Source organism: Triticum urartu, chromosome 2A, assembly GCF_056163025.1.
Source record: "Triticum urartu cultivar PI428250 chromosome 2A, HENAU_Tu73, whole genome shotgun sequence".
NCBI lineage: Eukaryota > Viridiplantae > Streptophyta > Magnoliopsida > Poales > Poaceae > Triticum > Triticum urartu.
In genome coordinates, this window is record NC_141874.1 from 631,693,562 (window position 1) to 631,701,989 (window position 8,428).

The window sequence follows — 8,428 nt, forward strand, 5'->3', positions numbered from 1 at the left end:
ACTTTCGGGATTAGTGTTGAACCTAAATAAGTGTTATTTGGTGTTTGCGTTGAGCATGAATATGATTTGATCATGTTTATTGTAATACGGTTATTCATTTAAGTAAGAGAATAAATTGTTGTTCTGTTTACATGAATAAAACCTTATATGGTTACACACCCAATGAAAATAGTTCGTTGGATCTCGATCGTAGTGATACACATAAACATAATATTGAAACCAAAAGATGCAAAGTTAATAATGATAGTGCAAACTTATTTGTGGCACTGTCGTTTAGGTCATATTGGTGTAAAGCGCATGAAGAAACTCCATGCTGATGGGCTTTTGGAATCACTTGATTATGAATCAGTTGATGCTTGCGAACCATGCCTCATGGGCAAGATGACTAAGACTCCGTTCTTCGGAACAATGGAGCGAGCAACAGATTTGTTGGAAATCATACATACTGATGTATGTGGTCCGATGAATATTGAGGCTCGCGACAGGTATCATTATTTTCTGTTCTTCACAGATAATTTGAGCAGATGTGAGTATATCTACTTGATGAAACATAAATTTGAAACATTTGAAAAGTTCAAAGAATTTCAGATTGAAGTGGAAAATCATCGTAACAAGAAAATAAAGTTTCTACAATTTGATCATGGAGAAGAGTATTTGAATTACGAGTTTGGTCTTCAGTTAAAACAATGTGAAATAGTTTCACTACTCACGCCACCTGGAACACCACAGTGTAATGGTGTGTTCGAACGTCATAATCGTACTTTATTTGATATGGTGCGATCTATGATGTCTCTTACAGATTTACCACTATTGTTTTGGGCTTATGCATTAGAGACAGCTACATTCACGTGAAATAGGGCACCATCTAAATCTGTTTGAGATGACACCGTATGAACTATGGTTTAGCAAGAAACCTAAGCTATCGTTTCTTAAAGTTTGAGGTTGCAATGCTTATGTGAAAAAGTTTCAACTTGATAAGCTCAAACCTAAATCGGAGAAGTGCGTCTTCATAGGATATCCAAAGAAAACTATTGGATACACCTTCTATCATAGATCCGAAGGCAAGACTTTTGTTGCTAAATTCGGAAACTTTCTAGAGAAGGAGTTTCTCTCGAAAGAAGTGAGTAGGAGGAAAGTAGAAAACTTGATAAGGTAATTGTACCTTCTCCCTTATTGGAAAGTAGTTCATCACAGAAATCTGTTCTTGTGACTACTACACCAATTAGTGAGGAAGCTAATGATGATGATCATGTAACTTCAGATCAAGTTACTACCGAATCTCGTAGGTAAACCAGAGTGAGATCCACACTAGAGTGGTACGGTAATCCTGTTCTGGAAGTCATGTTACTAGACCATGACAAACTTGCGAACTATGAGGAAGCGATGATGAGCCCAGATTCCGCGAAATGGTTTGAGGCCATGAAATCTGAGATACGATCCATGTATGAGAACAAAGTATGGACTTTGATGGATTTGCCCGATGATCGGCAAGCCATAGAAAATAAATGGATCTTCAAGAGGAAGACGGACGCTGATAGTAGTGTTACTATCTACAAAGCTAAAATTGTCACAAAAGGTTTTCGACAAGTTCAAGGTGTTGACTATGATGAGAGTTTCTCACTCGTATCTATGGTTAAGTCTGTCCGAATCATGTTAGAAATTGCCGCATTTTATGAAATCTGGTAAATGGATAAACAAAACTACATTCCTTAATGGATTTATTAAAGAAGAGTTGTATACGATGCAACTAGAAGGTTTTGTCGATCCTAAAAGTGTTAACAAAATATGCAAGCTCCAGCGATCCATCTATGGACTAGCGCAAGCATCTCGGAGTTGTAATATACGCTTTGATAAGTTGATCAAAGCATATAGTTTTATACAGACTTGCGGTGAAGCCTATATTTACAAGAAAGTGAGTGGGAGCACTACATTATTTCTGATAAGTATATGTGTATGACATATTGTTGATCGGAAATAATGTAGAATTATTCTGCTAAAGCATAAAGGAGTGTTTGAAAGGATTTTTTCAAAGAAAACCTCGGTGAAGCTTCTTACATATTGAGCATCAAGATCTATAGAGATAGATCAAGACGCTTGATAAGTTTTTTCAATGAGTACATACCTTGACAAGATTTTGAAGTAGTTCAAAATGGAACAGTCAAAGAAAGAATTCTTGCCTGTGTTACAAGGTGTGAAGTTGAGTAAGACTCAAAGCCCGACCACGGCAGAAAATAGAATGAGAATGAAAATCATTCCCTATGCCTTGGACATAGGTTCTATAAAGTATGCCATGCTGTGTAACAGACCTATTGTATACCCTACACTAATTTTGGTAAGGGAGTACAATAGTGATCTAGGAGTAGATCACTGGACAGTGGTCAAAATTATCCTTAGTGGAATAAGGATATGTTTCTCGATTATGGAGGTGACAAAAGGTTCGTCGTAAAAGGGTTACGTCGATACAAGTTTTGGCACTGATCCGGATGACTCTTAGTCTTCATCTGGATACATATTGAAAGTGGGAGCAATTAGCTAAAGTAGCTCCGTGCAGAGCATTGTAGACATAGAAAATTACAAAATACTTACGGATCTGAATATGGCAGACCCGTTGACTAAACTTCTCTCACAGGCAAAACATGATCACACCTTAGTACTCTTTGGGTGTTAATCTCATAGCAATGTGAACTAGATTACTGACTCTAGTAAACCCTTTGGGTGTTGGTCACATATCGATGTGAACTATGGGTGTTAACCACATAAAGATGTGAACTATTGATGTTAGATCACATGGCGATGTGAACTAGATTATTGACTCTAGTGCAAGTGGGAGACTGAAGGAAATATGCCCTAAAGGCAATAATAAAGTTATTATTTATTTCCTTATTTCATGATAAATGTTTATTATTCATGCTAGAATTGTATTAACCGGAAACATAATACATGTGTGAATACATAGACAAACAGAGTGTCACTAGTATGCCTCTACTTGACTAGCTCGTTAATCAAAGATGGTTATGTTTCCTAACCATAGACAAAGAGTTGTTATTTGATTAATGGGATCACATCATTAGGAGAATGATGTGATTGACTTGACCCATTCCGTTAGCTTAGCACTTGATTGTTTAGTATGTTGCTATTGCTTTCTTCATGACTTATACATGTTCCTATGACTATGAGATTATGCAACTCCCATTTACCGGAGGAACACTTTGTGTGCTACCAAATGTCACAACGTAACTGGGTGATTATAAAGGAGCTCTACAGGTGTCTCCAAATGTACATGTTGGGTTGGCGTATTTCGAGATTAGGGTTTGTCACTCCGATTGTCGGAGAGGTATGTTTGGGCCCACTCGGTAATGCACATCACATAAGCCTTGCAAGCATTACAACTAATGAGTTATTTGCGAGATGATGTATTACGAAATGAGTAAAGAGACTTGCCGGTAACGAGATTGAACTAGGTATTGAGATACCGACGATCAAATCTCGGGCAAGTAACATACCGATGACAAACGGAACAAAGTATGTTGTTATGCGGTCTCACCGATAAAGATCTTCATAGAATATGTGGGAGCCAATATGAGCATCCAGGTTCCGCTATTGGTTATTGACCGGAGATGTGTCTCGGTCATGTCTACATTGTTCTCAAACCCGTAGGGTCCGCACGCTTAAGGTTTTGATGATAGTTATATTATGAGTTTATGCATTTTGATGTACCGAAGTTTGTTCGGAGTCCCGGATGTGATCACGGACATGACGAGGAGTCTCGAAATGGTCGAGACATAAATATTGATATATTGGAAGCCTATATTTGGATATCAGAAGTGTTCCGGGTGAAATCGGGATTTTACCGGAGTACCGGGAGGTTACCGGAACCCCTCGGGAGGTATATGGGCCTTAGTGGGCTTTAGTGGAAGAGAGGAGAGGTGGCCAGGGCTAGGCCGCGCGCCCCTCCCCCCTAGTCCGAATAGGACAAGGAGAGGGGGGCGGCGCCCCCCCTTCCTTCTCTCTCTCTCTCCTCTTTCCCCCTCCCGAATCCTATTCCAACTAGGAAAGGGGGGGAATCCTACTCCCGGTGGGAGTAGGACTCCTCCTGGCGCGCCCTCCTCCTGGCCGGCCGCACCTTCCCCTGCTCCTTTATATACGGGGGCAGGGGGCACCCCTAGACACACAAGTTGATCCACGTGATCATATTCTTAGCCGTGTGTGGTGCCCCCTTCCACCATAATCCTCGATAATATTGTAGCGGTGTTTAGGCGAAGCCCTGCGACGGTAGTACATCAAGATCGTCACCACACCGTCGTGCTGACGGAACTCTTCCCCGACACTTTGCTGGATCGGAGTCCGGGGATCGTCATCGAGCTGAACGTGTGCTAGAACTCGGAGGTGCCATAGTTTCGGTGCTTGATCGGTCGGGCCGTGAAGACGTACGACTACATCAACCGCGTTGTCATAACGCTTCCGCTGCCGGTCTACAAGGGTACGTAGATCACACTCTCCCCTCTCGTTGCTATGCATCACCATGATCTTGCATGTGCATAGGAAATTTTTTGAAATTACTACGTTCCCCAACACATAGATGGATCATTGGAGCTTGCATATTTTGTTAGTACCTTTAGGATTGACAAAACCTTCTGGTTGCATCATATACAATTCTTCTTTAATAAATCCATTAAGGAATGCAGTTTTGTTTATCCATTTGCCAGATTTCATAAAATGCGGCAATTGCTAACATGATTCGGACAGACTTAAGTATAGATACGAGTGAGAAACTCTCATCGTAATCAACCCTTTGAACTTGTCGAAAACCTTTTTGCGGCAATTCTAGCTTTGTAGATAGTAACACTACTATCAGCGTCCGTCTTCCTCTTGAAGATTCATTTAATCTCAATGGCTTGCCGATCAATGGGCAAGTCAATCAAAGTCCATACTTTGTTCTCATACATGGATCTCATCTCAGATTTCATGGCCTCAAGCCATTTCGCGGAATCTGGGCTCATCATCGCTTCCTCATAGTTCGTAGGCTCGCCATGGTCAAGTAACATGACCTCCAGAACAGGATTACCGTACCACTCTGGTGCATATCTCACTCTGGTTTACCTACGAGGTTTGGTAGTAACTTGATCTGAAGTTACATGATCATCATCATTAGCTTCCTCACTAATTGGTGTAGTAGTCATAGGAACAGATTTCTGTGATGAACTACTTTCCAATAAGGGAGCAGGTACAGTTACCTCATCAAGTTCTACTTTCCTCCCACTCACTTCTTTCGAGAGAAACTCCTTCTCTAGAAAGGATCCATTCTCAGCAATGAATATCTTGCCTTCGGATCTGTGATAGAAGGTGTACCCAACATTTTCTTTGGGGTATCCTAGGAAGATGCACTTCTCCGATTTGGGTTTGAGCTTATCAGGTTGAAACTTTTACACATAAGCATTGCAACCTCAAACTTTAAGAAACAACAACTTAGGTTTCTTGCCAAACCATAGTTCATACGATGTTGTCTCAACGGAATCAGATGGTGCCCTATTTAATGTGAATGTAGCTGTCTCTAATGCATAACCCCAAAACGATAGTGGTAAATCGGTAAGAGACATCATAGATCGCACCATATCTAATAAAGTACGGTTACGACATTCGGACACACCATTACACTGTGGTGTTCCAGGTGGCGTGAGTAGTGAAACTATTTCACATTGTTTTAACTGAAGGCCAAACTCGTAACTCAAATATTTTACTTCTGCAATCATATCGTAGAAACTTTTATTTTTGTTACGATGATTCTCCACTTCACTCTGAAATTCTTTGAACTTTTCAAATATTCCAGACTTGTGTTTCATCAAGTAGATATACTCATATCTGCTCTAATCATCTGTGAAGATCAGAAAATAATGATACCTGCCGCGAGCCTCAATATTCATCGGACCACATACATCAGTATGTATGATTTCCAACAAATCTGTTGCTCGCTCCATTGTTCCGGAGAACGGAGTCTTAGTCATCTTGCCCATGAGGCATGATTCGCAAGCATCAACTGATTCATAATCAAGTGATTCGAAAAACCCATCAGCATGGATTTTCTTCATGCGCTTTACACCAATATGACCTAAACGGCAGTGCCACAAATAAGTTGCACTATCATTATTAACTTTGCATCTTTTGGCTTCAATATTATAAAAATGTGTATCACCACGATTGAGATCCAACAAACCATTTTCATTGGGTGTATGACCATATAAGGTTTTATTCATGTAAACAGAACAACAATTATTCTCTAACTTACATGAATAACCGTATTGCAATAAACATGATCCAATCATATTCATGCTCAACGCAAACACTAAATAACATTTATTTTAGGTTTAACACTAATCCCGAAAGTATAGGGAGTGTGCGATGAGGATCATATCAATCTTGGAACCATTTCCAATACACATCGTCACTTCACCCTTAACTAGTCTCAGTTCATTCTACAACTCCCGTTTCGAATTACTATTCTTAGCAACTAAACTAGTATCAGATACTAAGGGGTTGCTATAAACATTAGTAAAGTACACATCAATAACATGTATATCAAATATAGCTTTGTTCACTTTGCAATCCTTCTTATCCACCAAACACTTGGGGTAGTTCCGCTTCTAGTGACCAGTCCCTTTGCAGTAGAAGCACTTAGTCTCAGGCTTAGGTCCAGACTTGGGTTTCTTCATTAGAGCAGCAATTTGTTTGACGTTCTTCTTGAAGTTCCCCTTCTTCCCTTTGCCCTTTCTCTTGAAACTAGTGGTCTTGTCAACCATCAACACTTGATGTTTTTCTTGATTTCTACCTTCGCCGATTTTTGCATCGCGAAGAGCTTGAGAATTGTTTTCGTCATCCCTTGCATATTATAGTTCATCACTAAGTTCTACTAACTTGGTGATGGTGACTAGAGAATTCTGTCAATCACTATTTTATCTGGAAAATTAACTCCCAAGTGATTCAAGCGATTGTAGTACCCGGACAATCTGAGCACATGCTCACTGCTTGAGCTATTCTCCTCCATCTTTTAGCTATAGAACTTGCTGGAGACTTCATATCTCTCAACTCGGGTATTTACTTGAAATATTAACTTCAACTCCTGGAACATCTCATATGGTCCATGACGTTCAAAACGTCTTTGAAGTCCCGATTCTAAGCTGTTAAGCATGGTGCACTAAACTATCAAGTAGTCATCATATTGAGCTAGCCAAACGTTCATAATGTCTGTATCTGCTCCTGCAATAGGTCTATCACCTAGCGGTGCATCAAGGACATAATTCTTTTGTGCAGCACTGAGGATAAACCTCAGATCACGGATCCAATCCGCATCATTGCTACTAACATCTTTCAACTTAGTTTTCTCTAGGAACATATAAAAATTAAACGAGGAGCAACATCGCGAGCTATTGATCTAGAACATAGATATGCTAATACTACCAGGACTAAGTTCATGACAAATTAAAGTTCAATTAATCATATTACTTTAGAACTCCCACTTAGAAAGACATCCCTCTAATCTTCTAAGTGATCACGTGATCCAAATCAACTAAACCATAACCGACCATCACGTGAAATGGAGTAGTTTTCAATGGTGAACATTACTATGTTGATCATATCTACTATATGATTCACGCTCGACCTTTCGGTCTCAGTGTTCCGAGGCCATATCTGCATATGCTAGGCTCGTCAAGTTTAACCTGAGTATTCTGCGTGTGCAAAACTGGCTTGCACCCGTTGTAGATGGACGTAGAGCTTATCACACCCGATCATCACGTGGTGTCTGGGCACGACGAACTTTGGCAACGGTGCATACTCAGGGAGAACACTTTTATCTTGAAATTTAGTGAGAGATCATCTTATAATGCTACCGCCGAACTAAGCAAAATAAGATGTATAAAAGATAAACATCACATGCAATCAAAATATGTGGCATGGTATGGCCATCATCATCTTGTGCCTTTGATCTCCATCTCCAAAGCATCGTCATGATCTCCATCGTCACCGGCATGATACCATGATATCCATCATCTTGATCTATATCAATGTGTCGTCACATGGTCGTCTCGCCAACTATTGCTCTTGCAACTATTGCTATCGCATAGCGATAAAGTAAATCAATTATTTGGCGCTTGCATCTTATGCAATAGAGAGACAACCATAAGGCTTTTGCCAGTTGTCAATAACTTCAAGAAAACATGATCATCTCATACAACAACTTATATCTCATCACGTCTTGACCATATCACAACATGCCCTGCAAAAACAAGTTAGACGTCCTCTACTTTGTTGTTGCAAGTTTTACGTGGCTGCTACGGGCTTAGCAAGAACCGTTCTTACCTACGCATCAAAACCACAACGATAGTTTGTCAAGTTGGTGCTATTTTAACCTTCGCAAGGACCGGGCGTAGCCACA